Consider the following 20237-nt stretch of genomic DNA (forward strand, 5'->3'; position numbering starts at 1 on the left):
ATCACCATATCACATATATTAAAGTCATTCGCTGAGACAAGTCCGCAAAGCTTCATTGAGTATCTAGTAATACTAATTTTAGTAATTCAAATGGTTCAAGACTTGTTGACCAAACGTCAACGGTGGGGTCCACACCCTAGCAATTTAATCCCGAAGATCCGCACATCATAAGCTAGATCCGTAACTTCCTAAGGTCCACAATATGCTCAAAGAACAACATACTAAAATATCATCGCGATTCGACGGTCGAATCTCCGCCAATTACTAGAATTAGGTGACGGTTAATAATTAATTTTACTAACTTAGAAATCTAATCCGGGAAGATCCGTATGTCGGATTCCTGATCCGTCAGTTCCAGTTATCCTCAAATATTATCTTCTATAACTCATTAGGGTTTGGTGACGATCCAACAGTCAAATTGGCGATTCATCCAATGATCAAGTGATGTATCGTCATGAAACTATGTTTAAACAATAAAACCACACCATACGGATATCAAATCTGATATAAGGACATCAATTTAGCTTAAGATAGCATCGGTGGCCCACTGGCTAGGCGCCGCCGCAGGTGACGGTTTCCGGCGAACAGAAACCCGATTTTCCAACTAACTCTAAAAATTACCAAATTTTACAGAAATGTAGATCTCAATGAGTAGAGCAAGTTTCATAGCTGTGACTAAGGCCAGTTTGGCCGGAAAATACCTCAAATCGCCCACGAATGGCTGGAACCCTAGAATTGAGTGTTCTTGATTCGATGCCAAAACGAACTACGACACCCCAACCAATGCATGAGCTTTCTTCCTGAGGTTGAGGAAAGTCTTTTGGTGGTGGTGGTCAACGGTAATCATTGTCGGATTCAACGAAAAAAATGAGAAATCTGCCGGAAAACCGTGGACTTTGTGGCTTCAGTTTGTAAAATTGGGTTACAAATTGAGAAATATAATACCACAAAGATGTTGGGTTCGCCAAGGGCTTTCTATGGACACCAAAATCACCTTAATCAGACGTCAGACGGAAGAGATACAACCGGGTCAAGGAACTGGGTCGGGGTTTGAAATCGGGTCAAGGTTGCTTGTGTGTTTCCTCCCCTCTCTGCTTTTCCTCCTTCCTTTTTCTGATTGGTTCCCTTAACTCGCATAAATATGGTTGGCCTCTTTCTGTGGGAGTTTAAAATAAATTTAAAATCTATAGTTTAGTAATACAACTTCAAATGTTTGTATCTATACTGTTATAATTCGGACTCGCAAATGACTTCCACCTATGCGTTCGTAGTTTCAAGATCTATTCAAATACGTTACTTGTGACCTTGAAAGGTCAACGAATTTTAGATAATTACTTTCCAAACTTCAAACTTCGTAACTAATTTAATTAAAATCTAAATCTAAATAATTTAATATAATTTCTCAAAAAATAATATAAAATCTCAACAATACAAATATGTAGATTATAACAGTGCAATCCAGGAAATGGATTTCACAGATGTAATTATGTGTGTTGTATCATCCCATTGTCCCTTTATTTATAGTAGTATGATAGGTTAAATCATTATTCTAATATGATTACAATTCTAACAGAAATTTAACTACTAAAGTGAATATACAAAGATATTCCTATATACAGTAGAATTTACACAATCACATTCCTAATACAATAGGACTGTAACTACTAAAGTGAATATACAAAGATATTCCTATATACACTAGAATTTACACAATCACATTTCTAATACAATAGGACTGCAACAGGGAGAATATATATTGACACAATAATCAATAGTTTTCTTGGTCAATGGTCCATTCTAATTTAGGGTTTAGTTCTGTCACTCACCACTTGGGGAGGAAGTTAACTCAATACCATATTCATGAGTACTACTGTCTTGGGTTGCTTGACCATTGGGACTCAGATCACCACCATGCACGGAAGAATTAGGAGTTCCCACCAGCTCTTGATGAACAATGTGCGGTCCAGTGGGGTCGGGAGAGCTTGATGATGACCTTGGGGGACGGCTGCTGTTTGGTGAAGATTCAGCCACAGCTATACCATGATCACTATCTTGCAGCGTGCTCTTCCTAGATATATCCGAAGTCAGGTCTTTTCCGTAATATACTCTTAATATTTCCTGAATTCTTGTCCTAAATGAGGCTTCTGTATCTGCGCGTGTCAAGATGTGGCTATGCTCATAGAGGAACATAGCTGTAAATATGAGGACTGCCAGTGATGAAACAACACCAGCAACGATGAAGAGGCCCCAAAAGCTATCAAGACTAAGAGTGTTGGAACTTCCCACGGTGTCGGAGTTTGAACAACTTTCATTTTTCTTCAACCACTTATCTTCGATGGCCTTCATTTTATCTCCCTCGTGCACTTTAGTGATTGCAGTTGAAAAATCACGCGTGAGAGGCGAACCTTTTTGAAGGACCTGCGGAAAAAAAAATCACACATCAGAAAACATGTACTAGTTAAGGGAGAGAAGCCCAGTAAGAGAACAAGTGGACTTACAAATGCAAAACCATCAGTTTTGAATGTTTGCTCGACGATGGTATATTTTGAACAATAAGTTGAAACAAAAAGTTTCATGTAGGGCGTTTCATCAAAAGCAGCGGAGATACCTCCGTTTTCACTCCCGTCTTGAAGAAGTTTATCCAATTCTTCTCTAGAATAATAGGCCCTAAGTTTATCATCCTGAAATCCCACCTGCTTCAGAATCCCATAAATAAAAGAATTTCGTCGGTAGCCAACCTTGTCCCCATTCTTAATGAGCGTGTTTACATCAGTGACGGTTGGTTGGAGCTGCTGGACTGTTAATATTGACGTTAAACTGGCAGTATAACTTTGCGTTAGTATGAGAACAACAAAGCACCATACGATCATTACACATCTAGCCAAGTTGCTCAACACTAGCTCCCCTGTTTCAAATTTTCAAAACAGATACGGCATTAACGAGTCGTCGAAAAAACAATTGCTTTGCTTAGTTCATAGAGCGCATATCAATTGTCTCTACACTATCAATGATCACTAAAGAATGATTAACATGAGGGGAACTTACGATGTACGAAAAACAAGGTTGAGAAGGAGAACCAAAAGCTTGTGCCAATTTGGTGATGTGGAGGCCCCTGAAAGTCTTTGTTTTTTGGGTGTTCAAGAAACCAGACCACAAAACCAATGAAAATAAAAAAGCAGCAGCTGGTTACCCAAAGGTCCCAGGTCAAAGGCTTCAAGAACACCCAGGTGTTTTTCGCACCAGTGTTTCCTTTGGCAGGCACAACCATTGATACCCCCGCTTCTGTGTACGGCAATGTAAAGTCAACATACAAGGATCTATTTGCCCTAATGGTAATATCTCCAACCACAGCATCATACTTCTGTCAAGTAAAAGTGGAAATGTTTACATAATGTCGATGGAATAAACTGTAAAATAATAGGGGAAAAAAGAAAGAAGAACTCGTAGAATAAGAGGTTTTACCCGGAGAGCTACTTGATAGACCATATCATTGTAACTTCCAGCTCTTTCACCATTAGGCTCCTCAAAGGGAAGAAACTCATGAGGAACTGGGTACGGCAATGCCTCTATCAAAGCGTTAAAGACATCTATGCAGTATCCACTGAAACTAGTTGTGCCAGTTCTAGAATCATGTTTTACAGTTACAAATTCATGATACGCTATCTTCACCGGGACTAGAATTTTTAAGGTCCGGTTCTTACTAATCTGCCAACCCCTTGGAACCGAGGTGCTGTCCCCAGGCCATATAATAGGTCCAAGATTGGCTTTCGAAGTAGAATGTCTGCTTGTACGTTTGTTCGATTTAATGTTTCTTACAAGTCCATTTTTGGGTGTCCAATACCCAATCCCTCTTTCCCCATTGTCGTTCACATTAACAATCTGAAAAGTTGATGATTTTAGTTGCCTATTAATAAGGCTGAAATCTCCTGAAAGACCTCTGAATCTTGTACCTGATAATTCTCGGACAAGTTCAGGACCACTTTGAGAGACCTCTAATCTCTCCAAACCAGTGGAATTGCCAGAATCATTCATCTTCTGGAAGCGGAAGTTTGCTGTTCCAACCTTCTCAACTGCCACGGCTAGTGCCCAAGCAGCATCATACGCCCACAATCCAAAAACATCCAATTTAACACTAGGGATAGTTGGATTGTCTTGTCGAAATTTTGTTTGCCATCTAGCTCTGAAACTTTCAAGCTCTTTTGTAATGGGAACATAAGTCTTTAAACCCAACACCCCTTGCATGTTATCTATGTCGACGGAAGAACTCGAGGAAATAAAACGGCTGGTCATCCCATTCGTCATTATCCAAACATAGCCTTCATCCATCATTTCAAAGTCTTTAGCTTTTGAGAAAAACTGAGAGCCAAGATAAGGGGACATATGCACTATGAAGACCCTGGTTCGCATTGACTTCAACTTGCGAAGCTCTGCAACAAGTTCCTCATCCGTGGCGATTGAAGGAATGAAACTCCGGTAGGGCACATGAGCACCAACTGCTTGCAAAGCAGCAGTCAGGTACCGTATTACTCCCCTTTCGAACTCATTGTCGACGCTGATGGGCACTGCTTCAGTCCAACCAAAGGCTTGGATGATACTACTAATGGCTTTAACTTGAGATGAGTCATTCTGCGCAATTCGGAAAAAGTATGAACCCTGAAGAGAAGGGCTTGTTGCGGAAAATGAGATTATGGGCACCTGAGCTTTATCTCCAAGCTCAATTACAAAGCTGGCTTGCATTGATGATTCTAACCCTATGATGGCTTGCACTTTCTCATTTTTTATCAAGTCTAGAGCTGTTTCGAAGGTTAAAAATGGAAATTAATTAAACTCTGATGTAACTTCAGCTAGAAATAAGCATGTCTAGAAAATTATAATGGTTGACCACGATACAAATCCAACCCAACCACTTGGTTCTACCCAACTAAGCCTAACTGACCAGGGTCAATTGGACGAGCCGCGTTGGAGCAATTTCAGAAAACAAATAAAATTAAAGACATGTGAATTGAAGAAGAACAAGAATTAATTAACAAAATTCGAAATTTGATAGTATATATATAAAAACGAAGTATTATAACTATGAAACCCCAATTTTAAAAATTGTTTGGGGTCTTAATTTGTGTGCCCGCACGTGTTTTAGTTTTGTCCCTTGGGGCTCAATTCCCTTTCCCTCTATTTCTTCCCTCTCCCGTGCACTTTACACCTCTCTCAGAGCTCTCCTCTCCTTCCCCCGAAGCTCTCTCGGAACTCTCACCGTCTTTCACTTTTTCACCCTCTATCTCTCTCTTGAACCTCTCCCTCTCAATCCCCTTCCCGATCGAACCCACACACACCTGAGCCACCACGACGACAGCGCAGCACCACCAGCAGCTTCGTGGACTCTCTCTCACTCTCCCTCACCTCTGTGGAGCTCGGTGAAGTCTATAAACCCAGGAAAACCCACGGCGCACCCGTGACCCTTGAACCCAGATTTCCGTCCATCTTCGTCATTTTCACGGCAAACCAAAGGTAATGATCTCTCCCTTTTGTCTCTACCTTCGATTTCCTAGTTAGATCGTAGAGTATAGGGGAGTTTGGCCGTCGACCGGAGCACGGAAGGCTCCGCCTTCTTCCCCGGCAAGATACCAAACCCAGGCCCTTTGGGTCGTTTAGCACTCGGGCCTTAGGCTTGTTAGACCCAAAACCCAGCCCGTTTAGTTTTTATTTTTAATTATTTATTTTCTTTCAAAAACCCAAAAGCCTCTGGGCCGGGCATTTAAGCCTAAGCCCTTATTTGTGCAGCCCAGGGCCTTCGGCCCGTTCATCCTAAACCCAAAACCCTAAAACCAGTTAACCCTAAGGCCCAACCCGGTTCCAACCCTAGCCCAACCCGGGTTGACCCGACTCCTGGTCTGTCACAGATCACAGACATTTAGCATCTCCAAGTGAAAGTACCGAACCACACCAAATAACGTGGAAGACCCCGACCATTTGAACCAATTGGGAATCAACACCTTTAATATTCTAATAGATAGTGAAACATATGTAATAGAAGAAAAAAGAACACACAAAAAAGAGAAGAGGTAGAGAAAGAACCTGCAGTAGCTGCAACAACAACATCTTCTGCAGAGTCCCTTCTGTGTAGGACCAGCCTGGTTTTGTAGCCTGCATGAGAGGCGTAGAAGTCGGCGAGGGCCATGTCAATGCAGCTCATCCCCATTTTCCCAGACCCGGTGTCCAAGTCAAGAACCACTCCCACATGTACTGGGATTAATGTTGTATTTTGTGCCCCGACGAAGAAAATTTTAAAGAAAAGGAAGAAAAGAAAGACGGGTTTGATCATAGCGTTTTTTGTCATGTTTGAATACTCTCTCTTGGATGGTTTGGAATTCATGGCCGGGGGTGAGGGAGGCTAAGAAACTTATTTATAAGATGATAGTCGGTAGAATTTTGAATATAACAACAATCAATTTGAAAATTCAAACGAAGAAGAAATTTCAAAGAAACAAGCTGGTATGGTTTTTCATAATTCCTATTCATTCCTAAGAAACAAGCTGGTATGGTTTTTCATAATTCCTATCATTCCTTAGAATTCATTCCTAAGAAACAAGCTGGTATGGTTTTTCATAATTCGATACAAGAAAGAATTGAGTAAAGCAGTAGTTACCTCAGAAGAAAAATAAGCAATGGTGGATACAGTGAGTCAATGACAGTTTTGCCACAGCTACATTGATCCATTCGTGTTGAAGAAATGGCATCCATCAGCGCATTTGAATTTGATTCAATGAACCTTCTTGTAAACTAAAGCAGGAGATTTGGTTTATACTCTGTACTCTAATGATGCTTTTATATTAAGTAGTTTTCTTGTACTTGTTTTTTAGATGGAATGTCAAGGTTGAGGTTCCACCACGAAATTAATTGACAATATGAAGTAGTCCAACTCCTTAAACTCGTGAATGGGCTTGCTTAACCTTCAACGTAGAACATTTCTTCACAAAGTAAATTAATGCAACTTCTGGGTTTTGCTCAAACAGTTATAATTGGCAAATGGTTAAATTTTTTGAAAGGTTTGACCAAACTTGGTAAAGAAGAAAAGTAAGATGAAGACAAGAAAAACAGGGTTGATCATAGAATTTTTGGTCATGTTCGTATGCTCTTTTGAATGGGCTGGAATAAATTGATGGTGTTGATGATAAGGAAATTTCCTCTTACCATTGAGTCACTAGCTGCTGATCAAGAGGGAATTCGAAGATATTTCATCCTCATTCCTAAGAAACAAGCGGGTATGGTTTTTCGTTTTGTATACAAGAAGAGAAATTCCTATTCATTCCTAAGAAACAAGCTGGTATGGTTTTTCATAATTCGAATACAAGAAAGAATTGAGTAAGGCACTATTTACCTCAGAAGAAAAATAAGTAATGGTGGATACCGTGAGTCAAGATAGTTTTGCCGCAGCTACATTGATCCATTGTGTTGAAGAAATGGCATCCATCAGCGCATTTGAATTTGATTCAATGAACCTTCTTCTAAACTAAAACAGGAGACTTGGTTTGTACTCTATACTCTAATGATTTTTTTTGTACCAAGTAGTTTTCATGTACTTGGATTTTAGATGGAAAGTTAAGGTTGAGGTTCCACCACATAATCAATTGATAATATGAATTAATGCAACTTTTGGGTTTTGCTTGAACAGTTATAATTGGCAAATGGTTAAATTTTTTGAAAGGTTTGACCAAACTTGGTAAACAAGAAGAGTAAGATGAAGACAAGAAAGACAGGGTTGATCATAGAATTCTTGGTCATGTTTGTATGCTCTTTTGAATGGGCTGGAATAAATTGATGGTGTTGATGATAAGGAAGTTTCCCCTTACCACTGAGTCACTAGCTGCCTTGATAGCTGCTGATCAAGGGGGAATTCGAAGAAATTTCATCCTCATTCTTAAGAAACAAGCGTGTATGGTTTCTCGTGACAAGCTGGTATGGTTTTTCATAATTCGAATACAAGAAAGAATTGAATAAAGCAGTATTTACCTCAGAAGAAAAATAAGTAATGGTGGATACAGTGAGTCAAAACAGTTTTGCCACAGCTACATTGATCCATTGTGTTGAAGAAATGGCATTCATCAGCGCATTTGAATTTGATTCAATGAACCTTCTTCTAAACTGAAGCAGGAGACTTGGTTTATACTCTGTACTCTAATGATTTTTTTTATACTAAGTAGTTTTCTTGTACTTGTTTTTTAGATGGAAAGTCAAAGTTGAGGTTTCACCACAAAATCAATTGACAATATGAAGTAGTCCAACTCCTTAAACTCCCGTGCATGGGCTTGCTTAACTTTCGACGTAGAACATTTCTTCGCAAAGTAAATTAATGCAACTTTTGGGTTTTGCTCAAACAGTTATAATTGGCAAATGGTTAAATTTTTTGAAAGGTTTGACCAAACTTGGTAAAGAAGAAGAGTAAGATGAAGACAAGAAAAACAGGGTTGATCATAGAATTCTTGGTCATCTTGGGGTTTTATAATTTTCTGGTGCACCTATGATTAAATACAACCTAATTTGATTTTACCCACAAGTGCAGATCTTACCCCGCAGTGCTCGATCCAGAAAATTGGTACTCATAATCAATAAGATTCGTACGGCTTATTGGTATCAATTTTGGTTGCAACAATGCTATTCTTGCTGAAGACCCGCCATGTAAGTGATTTAATTTTTATTTTTCGAATTTCTATTTTTCATGCATAATTATGAATATTTGGATGATTTGTGGGTAATATTTTCTACTTAATGTCCAATTCAAAGAGAAGGATATTGAATTGTATTATCATTTTAGTTAAAATGCGTTAACATTTTAGTTAAATTTAATCCCCTATTGATCTGACTAACAACTCAAAAAGGATTATCATACAAAATGTCTGCAAATAGATTGAATACTATTAATGAAAATTAATCCTTAATGCTTCCATCTGACTCATGATAGTATTTTGTGGCTAAACATAGTTCTTACTCGATCAAATATTTACCAACTGACATTGACAAATGCATTCTCCTTCATTTGAACATCAAAAGCCAAATCACACATGGATCCCCAAACTTTAGCTTTACCATTACTAATCCTCTTGCTTGGGAATTAAAAAAAAAAAAAAAAAATCATAAGCAAACATGAATCTTATTATATACCAACTCAGGATGTTATCATAAAAATCAATTGACACGAAGAGTAGAGCTATTAAAGACCTTCCAAATTTTATCATGTGTTACAGAAGTAATATATTTTGTATGCAGAAATTCAAAGCACGCAGAGATCTTGAGTCAAAAACAGAGGTACCCATCCCCTTTTGTTCGATTTTTGCTTTGTTTTATCATTGTTTTCATTTTTGGGTAGGATTTTGTGCTTTATAATTGGGTTTAATGTGAAATTTTTGAAGCAGCTAAGTCTCATTCAGTTCTGTTTGATTGATTGTTCATCTATGATTTGTTCTGTTATGCTTGGTAGGTTTAAATTGAATTGGATTTATATTTGATTTCGAGTTGATTAATTTTTTATTTTTATTTTTATTTTTTAGTTGTAAATCATATTAGTTGCAGATCATGAAACAATTTCATGTTTGGTTTAAGAGAATAGGCTTGATTCAATGAGATTTGGATTCGTGAGTTATAGCCATCTGAGATAGGCAAGAGTGTTTGCATTCCTTAGAAAAAATTTAGGAGCTACAAAACTATGCTTTAAATTTGAGTTTTGTGATTACTATTTTTGTTTTTCTATCTTACTAAGATTTTGGTAAATTTTCAGCAACTCTTGCACGGCGAAATGACTCCCACCACCCAACAAATGCAACTGCTACAATTTCAATTGCAGTTCTTGAAGAAAGGTAAAGCCTATGTTCTATACAAAGTCTTGAATTTTTTTATATTGGGTTTCAGTTTTTTGTGCTCTTTTTTTTTTTTTTTTTCTCTCTGTTGAGAATATTAATATTGTTGAGTTATTAAATTCGACTATTGCATATGTTAAATTTTACTTCGAATTGTAGTAATTGTCATACAAGTTTATATTTTTGTATAGAATTGCAGACAGTTTGAATTTTGGATGAGAGTTTAGAATATTTATAAGTTGGTTCTGTTGTGGGATCTCCATATAGCAAATTTATCCTATTTTGTATTTCAAAAATTGAAGGTTAGATTGTCTACTCTAGCTATACAATTCTTCCATGTTTTTCAGATCATGGAATGAGTTTCTCGTGCTGAGATTGTAACCCAATCAATAAGTAGGTGAAACACAGAAGTTCTATATCACATGTTAGTTTTGATCCATTTCTAAAAATCCTATGCATGGTACAAGAAAAACATTTCTTTGCTGCACAGAAGAGTGAAGTACTGAACAACAATGTGAAAAGTTGGGACCTAGAAAACAATATATTTTTAATGCGTATTATAACTACATAGATGTAAATAAGATAATTTTTACATATCAATTGTTCTTTATAGAACAAAGGGATGTAAATAGATTTTGAGATATTTATAGAACATATGGAACTGGAAAGAAGAATACCAAATGAAGCACTGACTTGTTGAGATATTTATTTTTGCTTGGAAAAAAATTGAGATATTGTGGATTATTACTGACATGTATAAAACTATATGCTTTTGAGATTGGGAGACAAAAGCCACATATTCAAATCAGACAAAAAAATAAATAAAAAATTTAACAGACTTAAAGAACAAACTCCAAAAGGGTATTAAAAACAAGGCTTATTTGATCCAATTAGTGTGAAAGTTTTGAGCTTTGAAGAAGCAGAGGAGGAGAGTTTCCAGTCCATCTTCAAGTAACAAGAGTCACAACAGTAGCAGAATCCACCTTCATCTCAAGAGATCTAAAACCTCTCATCCAAGCCAAGTTTAATCCAAAAAAAGGCATATGGATTCGGATGGATTTCGTTGAGCTGGAGAAAGATACTGCCTCTAGAGATGAGTGGTTATTGATGTGTGGAAAGCAAGTTGTTTTCTTGCAGATGATATTAATCAAAGATGACATTCATTATGGTCAAACAAACTCAGGCTGGTTGAATAAATCACTCATAGAGTTTGTTATGCAAAAACTCCTTGATGATGAGAATCATCATGCCTGTAGCAGTGTTATTGAGAGAAGGACCGTTGAATTCCTTGTTAATTTATTGGGTGCTTAGTATTATTGGATCGAGAACATGGTTTGTGTTAATTTTACATATATAAAATAAATGGGTAAATGGTTACCCGTTTATAGCCGCGGTTAATACTCATAATTGCTCATTTAAATTTTACGGATAAATGGTAATACTCATAACCGTTTATTTATCTAAACGGTTATCCATAACCGTAATCGTTTAATTTAAATGGACGGATAATCACGGTTATCAATAACCAATGAGTATTTGTCACCCCTGTTCCCAACACGCCATGACCGAACTCGTCTCCTCCGCCTGATCGAAAGAAATCAACTATATCGGGATTCGTGTTGGGCAATCAGATCATCAGTTTTCACAAGATTCTATCTTTTATAGAACCCAGGAAAACAAAACCCACGTACTACTATTCCCATGTTGTTCATTGAGGTTCTCTCTCTCTCTCTCTCTCTCTCTCTCTCTCGATTTCCCCGTTTCTCTGCAATTCTCTGATTCAAGCGCTGCGTTTTTGTGTAGGATCTCTGGCCCTTGCTCTGCCCCCCAGGTTCCCTGGAAAAGTCTCGGCTTTTCAAAGGTAATTACTAATTAATTTCATTTCCCACTCCGAAAATCCCAATTGGTATTTCTGAAATTGAATTAAATTAAGACTAAACCCTAATTAACAAATTAAAGAACAAGAACAAGTCTCGATTTTCTAAAATCTGTTTTGTTTTTGCAATTCTGTTGCTCAAAACAGAGTCCCTTTTGCAGTCCATGTCCAACACGAGCTGCGAGAGCGCGGAGCTCGAGGCCTGCCGCGACGAGTCGGTGGCGCTCGTCCTCAAGCTAAGCGCCGTCGCCTTGATTCTCGTCGCAGGAGTCGTCGGAGTCGCAATTCCCCTCGTCGGTAGGAACCGCAGCTTTCTTCGCACCGACGGTAGCCTCTTCATCGCCGCCGGCGTATTTCTTGCCACCGGGTTCGTCCACATGCTTTCGGGCGGGTCAGACGCCCTGAACAAACCCTGCCTACCTGAATTCCCCTGGACCAAGTTTCCCTTCTCCGGTTTTTTCGCCATGATGGCCTCGCTTGCCACGTTGCTCGTTGACTTTGTTGGGACCCAGTATTACGAGAGAAAACGGAGGAAGGCACGGCCCGCCGAGGACCAGGTGCGCGTCGGGTCGGATGACCCGGAGATTGTGGCGAGTGTGGGTCCGGGGCAGCCGGCGAAGGAGTGGAATGGGAAGGTGTTTGGGGAAGAGGAAGGCGGTGGGATGCACATTGTGGGGATGCATGCGCACGCGGCGCACCATAGACACAGCCACGCGCATGGGCAGGTAGCATGTGATGGGCACGTGACGAGATAACCCGAACAGGGCCACGGGCACGATTCGCACGGACACGGGCACGGGCATTCTCACGGGTTCGGGGATGATGACGAGTATGGTGGTGTACGGCACGTTGTCGTTTTGCCACGTGTCATGTTAAACTATCTACTAATCTTGGTCGGGTTGGCCTACTCATGGCAGGTTTTCTTGGAGGTCAAAGACTCAAAACATGAACCGAAAGGTATTAACCTTTTTGTGGTTATGGTGACACATTCACTGTTTGGATTGATTTGAGCAAGTTCTCTCTCTAATTTAAAGGTCATGAATTAATCGCGCATACTGAGCTAATCTTAGTAATGAATGTCTACGTGTATGTGCAACTGATCTTAGTAATATTTTTTATTAAAGGTATGAACGCTCAAAAAAGAAAGCGAAATAATAAAAATAAAAATGGTATCTTGAATATAAAAGTTAATCCCATTAAGTTGATTAAACCTCTCAAACTTTTTCATGCCGATGGCATCCATGTGGAAGGATATGGGCAGTTGAGATTGGAATTGTCTTGGTCAATAATTCAGTCACAAAAATCTAACAACTAAAACACCCGATCTATAAATAACAGAGCATACTACAAATTTTGTGAAACCACATACTATAAATCAATAGCTTACTTGGGCAATACTCTAATGTAATGATTATTCATGTGTACCGTCTTGAGTTGCTTGACCATTGGGACTAAGAACACCACCCTGCTCGGTAGAATTAGGAATTCCCACCGGCTCTTGATTAACAATGTGTGGTTCAGAGCAGTCGGAAGAGCTTGACGACGGCCTTGGGGAACAGCTGGTGTTTGGTGAGGATTCAACCACAGCTATACCACAAACATTATCTTGCAGCTGGCTATTACTGTAAGCATGGTAAGTGCAGTCTTTCTGGTCGTACACTCTTAATATTTCACGAATTCTTGTCCAAAATGAGGCTTCTGAATCGACGCGTGTCAAAATTTGGCTATTTTCATAGAGAAACATAGCTACAAATATGAAAACAGCTAGTGACGAAGAAACCCCAGCAACGATGAAGAGGCCCCAAAAGCTATCGAGACTAAGAGTATTGGAAGATCCCGCAGTGTAGGGGTTTGATGAACAACTTGCTTTCTTCTTGAACCACTTGTCTTCGATGGCCTTCATCTGATGTCCCTCATGCACTTTAGTGATTGCCGTTGAAACATCACGAGTGAGAAGTGAACCTTTCCGGAATACCTGCAGGTAACCCAATGGGAAAAAAAATCCCACATCAGAAAACATGTACTGATTGAAGGAGAGAAACCCAGGAAGACAAACAGAGAAAGAGAAACAATTGAACTTACAAATGCAAAGCCATCAGCTTTGAATGTTGGTTCAACAAGGGTATATTCTGAGCAATACGTTGCAAGGAAAAGTTTCATGTAGGGGGTTTCATCAAAAGCCGCAGAAATACCTCCATTTTCAGTCCCGATTCGAAGAAGTTGATCCAACTCTTCCACAGACTTATAGACCCTTAGTTTGTCATCCTGAAATCCTAGCTGACTCAAAATCCCATAAATAAAAGAACCTGCTTGGCAGCCAACATTGTCCCCATTCTTCATGAGAAGGTTTACATCGGTAACGATTGGTTGGAGCTGTTGGATTGTTAATATCGATGTTAAACTGGCAGTGTAACTTTGAATCAGTATGAGGACAACAAAGCACCATATGATCACTACAAACCGAGCCAAGTTGCTCATTACTTGCTCCCCTATTTCAAAAATTCAACAGAAATGGCATCAGCGAAGCATCATATATGTAAATAAAGCTCATTTCACCATTTGATGTTTATTTCTCACAAACAAAGAAAAATGATGGAAGGTATGGAAATTGCTTAGTTCATTAGCAGAAAGAGCTGTCGATTTGCTTAGTTCGTAGAGTGTATATCAATTGTTTCTACAAGGAATAATTACCACTAAAGAGTGATTAAACATGAAGGGAACTTACGATGTGCGAAAACCATGGTTGAGAAGGAAAACCATAAGCTAGTGCCAATTTGGTGACATCGAGGCCCACGGAAGTCTTGGTTTATTCGGTGTTCTAGGAACCAGACTACAAAACCAGTGAACATGAAAAAACAGAGGCTTGTTACCCAAAGGTCTCCGGTCCAAGGCTTCAAGAACACCCAGGTGCTTTTACCACCACTGTTTCCTTTGATAGGCACGACCATTGATACCCCGGATTCTGTGAATGGCAACGTAAAGTCAACATACAAGGATCTGTCTGCTCTAATGGTAATATCTCCGACTGCAGCATCATACTTCTGTCAAGTAAAAATGTTAATCTTTCAACAAATCGACAATTTCCAAGGAATAAGTTTTAAAAAATAGGGGGGAAAAAGAGCTTTTACCTTGAGAAATACTTGATTGACCAAATCTTTGTAAGTGCCAGACCTCTCACCATTAGGCATTGCAAATGGATGAAACTCGTAAGGAACATCGTAAGGCAATGCTTCCATTACAGCATTAAATACATCTATGCAGTATCCAGTGACATTAGTTGTGCCAGTTCTAAAATCATACGTTACATTTACAAATGCATCAAACACTAGCTTCACCGGGACTAGAATTTTTAAGGTCCCATTCGCACTAATCTGCCAACCCCTTGGAACTGAGGTGGTGTCTCCAGGCCATATTATAGGTCCAAGACTGGCAGTAGAAGTCGAGTATCTGCTGGTACTTTTATCCGGATATATGTTTCTTACAAGTCCATTTTGGGGTGTCCAATATCCAATTCCTCTTTCTCCATTTTCGTTCACATTGGCAATCTGAAAAGTTGATGATTGTAGTTGCCTATTAATAAGGCTGAAATCTCCTGAAAGGCCTCTGAATCTTATATCAGATAGTTCTCTGACAAGTTCAGGACCACTTTTCATCTTCTGGACGCTAATGTTATTTGTAGTCCCAACCTTTTCAACTGCCATGGCTAGAGCCCAAGCAGCATCATAGGCCCAGAGTCCAAAAACATCCAGTTTAACGTCGAGGATTGTTGGATTGTTTTGTTGGAATTTCCTTTGCCATCTAGCTTTAAAATTTTCCAGCTCTTTTGTATTGGGAACATAAGTCTTTAAACCCAACACCCCTTGAGCGTTATCTATGTTGACAGAAGAATTTAAGGAACTAAAACCGTTAGTCATCCCATTTGTCATTATCCAAACATAGCCTTCACCCATCATCCCAATGTCTTTTGCTTTTGAGAAAAACCGAGAGCCAAGTGAAGAGTGCATATGCACTATGAAGACCCTGTTTCGCATTGACATCAACTTGCGAAGCTCTGCAACAATTTCCTCATCAGTGGCCACCACAGGAATGACACTCCAATAAGGCATATTAGCTCCAACTGCTTGCAAAGCAGTACTCAGATAGGGTATTACTCCCTCCCCAAACTCGTTGTCAACGCTGATGGGGACTGCTTCACTCCAACCAAAGGCTTGGATGATGGTACTGATGGTGTCTACTTGAGATGAGTCGTTCTGTGCAATTCGAAAGAAATATGAACCCCGAAGGGAAGGGCTTGTTGCAGAAAATGAGATTATGGGCACCTGAGCTTTATCTCCAAGATCAATTACAAAGTTGGCTTGCATTGATGATTCTAACCCTATGATGGCTTGCACTTCAACATTGTTTATTAAGTCTAGAGCTGTTTCAAAGGTGAAAATTGGAAATCAGTTAAACGCTGATGCAACTTCAGCCAGAAATAAGGATAAGTCAGGATTAGTTCACCAGAAGATATGACACCTTTTCTTTATAAGCATTTCTAGGCCTATGATGGCTTGCACTTCAATAAAATATCCCCGCACCCTCACCTATAGACAATTATAATGGTTGAGCACACACAAAATCCAACCCAAACAGATCCAAACAAACTTGGTCCTACCCAACTAAGCCAAACTGACTGGGGTCACTTGAATGAGCCATACCGGTCATCCTTTGGTCGTGCTGAGTATATTACAAGAAGTTCATGACAGATCAGAGACAGTTAGCATCTCCAAGTAAGAGTACCAAACGACATCATATTTATGCTCTTCATTAGGTGACAAAATTTTCATCTCTGGCAAAAAAATTTGGTATATTAGTTTCTTTAACCACACCAAATAACGTGGAAGACCCCACGACCCCGAGTGCGACCATTTGAACCAATAAGGGGCGTCAACTCCATTAATATTCTAATAGATAGTAAAAGGAGACCAAACACGTTTGAATGAAGCAAAAAGAAAACATGAAAAAGAGAAGAGGTAGAGAAAGAACCTGCAGTTGCTGCAACAACAACATCCCCCGCAGAGTCCCTTGTGTTTAGAACCAGCCTAGTATTGTAGTAAGGATGAGAGGCATAGAAGTCGGAGAGCGACATGTTGATGCAGCTCACCGCCATTTTCCCAAACCAGGTATCCAAGTCAAGAACTACTCCCACATTTATGGCATTACTGTTGTGTTTTGTGCCATGGCCAAGGACGTTCTAAATGTTAGGAAGAAGAGGAGAAAAACAGGGTTGATCATAGGATTCTTGGTCATTTTTCAATACTCTATTGGAATATTTGGAATTCGAGGTGTTGAGAGAGACAAAGAAACTTATTGCTAAGATGATGGACGGTAGAATTTTGAATATAACAACAATCATTTTCAATATAAGAAAAGAATTAATTAGAGGGAGTTTTCACGAAAAATCCACGGTACTATTCACTTTAACGAAAAACCACATTTTTACACTAAAAAGTCAAACCTAGTACTATTCACTTTACCTTTATTTTGTCTTTATTGTTAAAACTCAAAGTTTTCAAGCCCTTTTCATTAGGTTTCCTTTAATTAAATCATAAGGAAGTTTCCCCTTACCGCTGATGAGGATGGAATTCGAAGAAGTTTCATCGTCATTCCTAACAAGAAAATTGAATAAACCAACATAAGCACAGACTAATTGGATTGTTATAGTCATGATAGAAAAACAAGAACAATAGGTAACGGTGGATACAGCGAGCCACTTGACCTGAAAAATGTCAAAGTCAGTAGCACCTCTGCATCCTAATTTAATATCCAATGCTGTAATGCATCAATGCCTTTGATTCAATTAGCAGGAGACTTGGTCTTCTGAATTAAATTTATCAATTTTGTAGTTTATACTCAGCAGTTTTTTCGTACTTGTTTCTCAGAGAGGAAGAAAGAAAGAAGAAAAACCTTGATTACAGTATCAGCAAGGTAAATGCAACTTCTGGGTTTTGCTCAAAGAGTTTTGTAATTGCGTAATTGGCAAATGGTCAATGCCACCTAAAAAAGCTTCTTCTTCGTGATCCATGGAGATCGTAGCTTCCAGGGGCCTGGAATAGTAATTTCTGGGACGGTCTGAACTTTCAAAATTCACACTTTTCTCCAATTCTAGTGCTAAGTTAAGGTTCCATTTTTATCAATATCTTGCCTGATTGATAAATAAAACAAAACAAAAATTGAAAATTAAAAATCAAAAAGGTAAAAATTTAGAGGCCGTTCAATAACTATTTTATTTTTACTTTTTTGAAAACTAAAATCTTGTTTGGTATATACACCAAAAAGTGAATTTGGATTTCAGTTACCAAAATTTCCAAGTGCGTAAACTTTTCAAAAGGTGGGTGCCAATCCTTTACGGTTGTCGTGCCTTGACTAATACAGATTCAATATGAAAACAAGGGTGAACTGCTGTTTTGCCCCTGAACTTTTACACCATTTCAAATTAAGAATTTGACTTTGGATTTTTGAAATCAGCAACATTTAGGCAAATTTAGGGGCTACGATCAAGTTTGAAAATTTCATTTATAACAATATAGAGAGATTATATTCACACACCTCAAATTTCTATATATATAGAGCATGTGCTGGTGAGGTGAGAAGTTTTTCTGTTATTTAAGGGGTTGATGATTGCATAGCACAATTTGATAGTTTATTCTTATATTGTTTTGTTTGTTAACTTATAGTCTAAATCAATAGCTTTCTTGGGCAATACTCTAGTGAGTTGTCTGTCCCTAATAAAAACAGGGTCGATGAACTTGACCATAGGATTCCAGGTCACGTTCGAAACGAATACTCTCCGGAAAGTCTGGAATTCATGTAGACGGTAGGAATTGGAATAAAACAAGGAAACAACAACCAACTTGAAAGTAAGAAAATAACTAATTAAACCAGAAGGAAGTTTCCACTTACAACTGAGTCACTAACTGCTGATCAGGAGAGAATTAGACGAAGTTTCTTCCTCATTCGTAAGAAACAAGGTTGTATGGTTATTATAGTCATGATATTAACTCAAACGAGAAGTAATGGTGGAAACAGTGAATCGATGACAGAGTTTCACCATAGCTACATCGGCTGCTTCAATCATGACCACAAGTGTCAAGATCAGTAGCACCTCGGCATCTAATTAAAATCCAATACTGTCTCACATCAGTGCACTTGAATTCAACTGTATGAAACCCTTTCTAAACTAAAGTAGGAGACTAGACTTAGTTAGGTATACTAAGTAGTATTTTCTGTACATGTTTCTGAGAGTGGAGGTACCACTGAAGAAGAAACAAGGAAGAAAATTACGATTACGCAACTTCCGGGTATTGCTCAAACAGTTGTAATTGCCAACAGTGAAAAAAATTTACTACCAGTAATTTTTAAACCGTTTATGAAATGGTTATCAAACAGGGATCTTAAGTAGTTTTTTTGTACCTAGTTTCTCAGTGTACAGGTACCACTGAAGAAGAAAGATGGACGAATTCCTTGATTCCCACATCCGAAAGATGTATACAAATTTCGGTTCTTGCTTAGTCAGTTATGATTGGCATTGTTTAACCTTCGATAATCCAATGTCAATTGGTTAATAAGTTGTCTTCTTGTTGATGAAAGCTGCTGTATTTACAAACAATTCAAGCTTGGAATCTTCGTTTCAGGGTATTTGAAATTGATGGTTTTGTTAAGCGCAACTCCACCTCTTAGGGGAAATAATAGCTCGGGCTATTGTGCAATTGGCAAGTATTGCATTGCTTTATTGAACAGTAATTGTCCGAGTGCATCTCCATTATCTAAATAAATTGCCCAGGCAATTGGTATTAAAAAATTATTTAAAAAAATTAATATTATGTTTAATTTCGAATAGAAGTTTTATTTAATCCTGTCACGCCACGTGTTATTGTCCGAAATTACAATCATGTCACCGTCACGCCACAGTTCATATGGATCGTTAGATGACAATAAAGGACCGTCGGATTTGGGAAATCCAACGGCCCAGATTTGTAGACTGCTGCTACACGGCCCTGCCGCCTGGATTTCATCAAACGACTCACACCCACGCTTCTGGCAATAAAAAAAATTTATAACATGGCTGACGTCATCCTAGTGTCATATACCCTCAAGCAAGGCCTCATGCCATTCTCGCCTAGGAAATGGGCCCACCCCATAGGTGGGGCAATTGGCATGGGCTAGAGCAGATTTTGGAGGGATTGGGGGTTTATTCACCCAATAGGTGGGGCAATTTGTAGGGATGGAATTGCTCTAAAATTGTCCAGCCGTTGGGTTCCGGGGCGTCTGAGTTACTTAAGTTGCTGGGGTTTCAAAAAGGGAAGACAGCACAGATGAGCCAGTATGACTTGGTTTTAATTTGTTCATGTTGGGGCAGTGAAGGGAATTCTCTATTGTCTCTTCTTCTAACCATTTAAGCACCATTTTGAATTCTAGGAAATTTTTTGAATTGTTATATGAACTTTTATACATTTTTTAATTTGTCATATAAA

The 20237-nt window shown here is 38.8% G+C and overlaps 1 long non-coding RNA gene and 3 pseudogenes across 1 annotated transcript; 2 read left to right on the top strand and 2 right to left on the bottom strand.

The window, feature by feature from the left end:
• Window positions 1–1809: 1809 nt before the first annotated feature.
• Window positions 1810–6572, bottom strand: LOC103955331 (annotated as a pseudogene).
• A 1874-nt stretch (window positions 6573–8446) lies between these two features.
• On the top strand, window positions 8447–10399 carry LOC125478792. The gene is made up of 3 exons (XR_007259598.1): window positions 8447–8673; window positions 9262–9300; window positions 9770–10399. It is a non-coding gene; the product is annotated as an uncharacterized LOC125478792 (long non-coding RNA).
• A 989-nt stretch (window positions 10400–11388) lies between these two features.
• Window positions 11389–12777, top strand: LOC103955321 (annotated as a pseudogene).
• A 126-nt stretch (window positions 12778–12903) lies between these two features.
• On the bottom strand, window positions 12904–17013 carry LOC103955313 (annotated as a pseudogene).
• Between the last annotated feature and the right edge of the window lie 3224 nt (window positions 17014–20237).

The sequence above is a fragment of a genome, unplaced genomic scaffold, assembly GCF_019419815.1.
Source record: "Pyrus x bretschneideri cultivar Hongxiangsu unplaced genomic scaffold, Pyrus_bretschneideri_v1 Contig1, whole genome shotgun sequence".
Taxonomy (NCBI): Eukaryota; Viridiplantae; Streptophyta; class Magnoliopsida; order Rosales; family Rosaceae; genus Pyrus; species Pyrus x bretschneideri.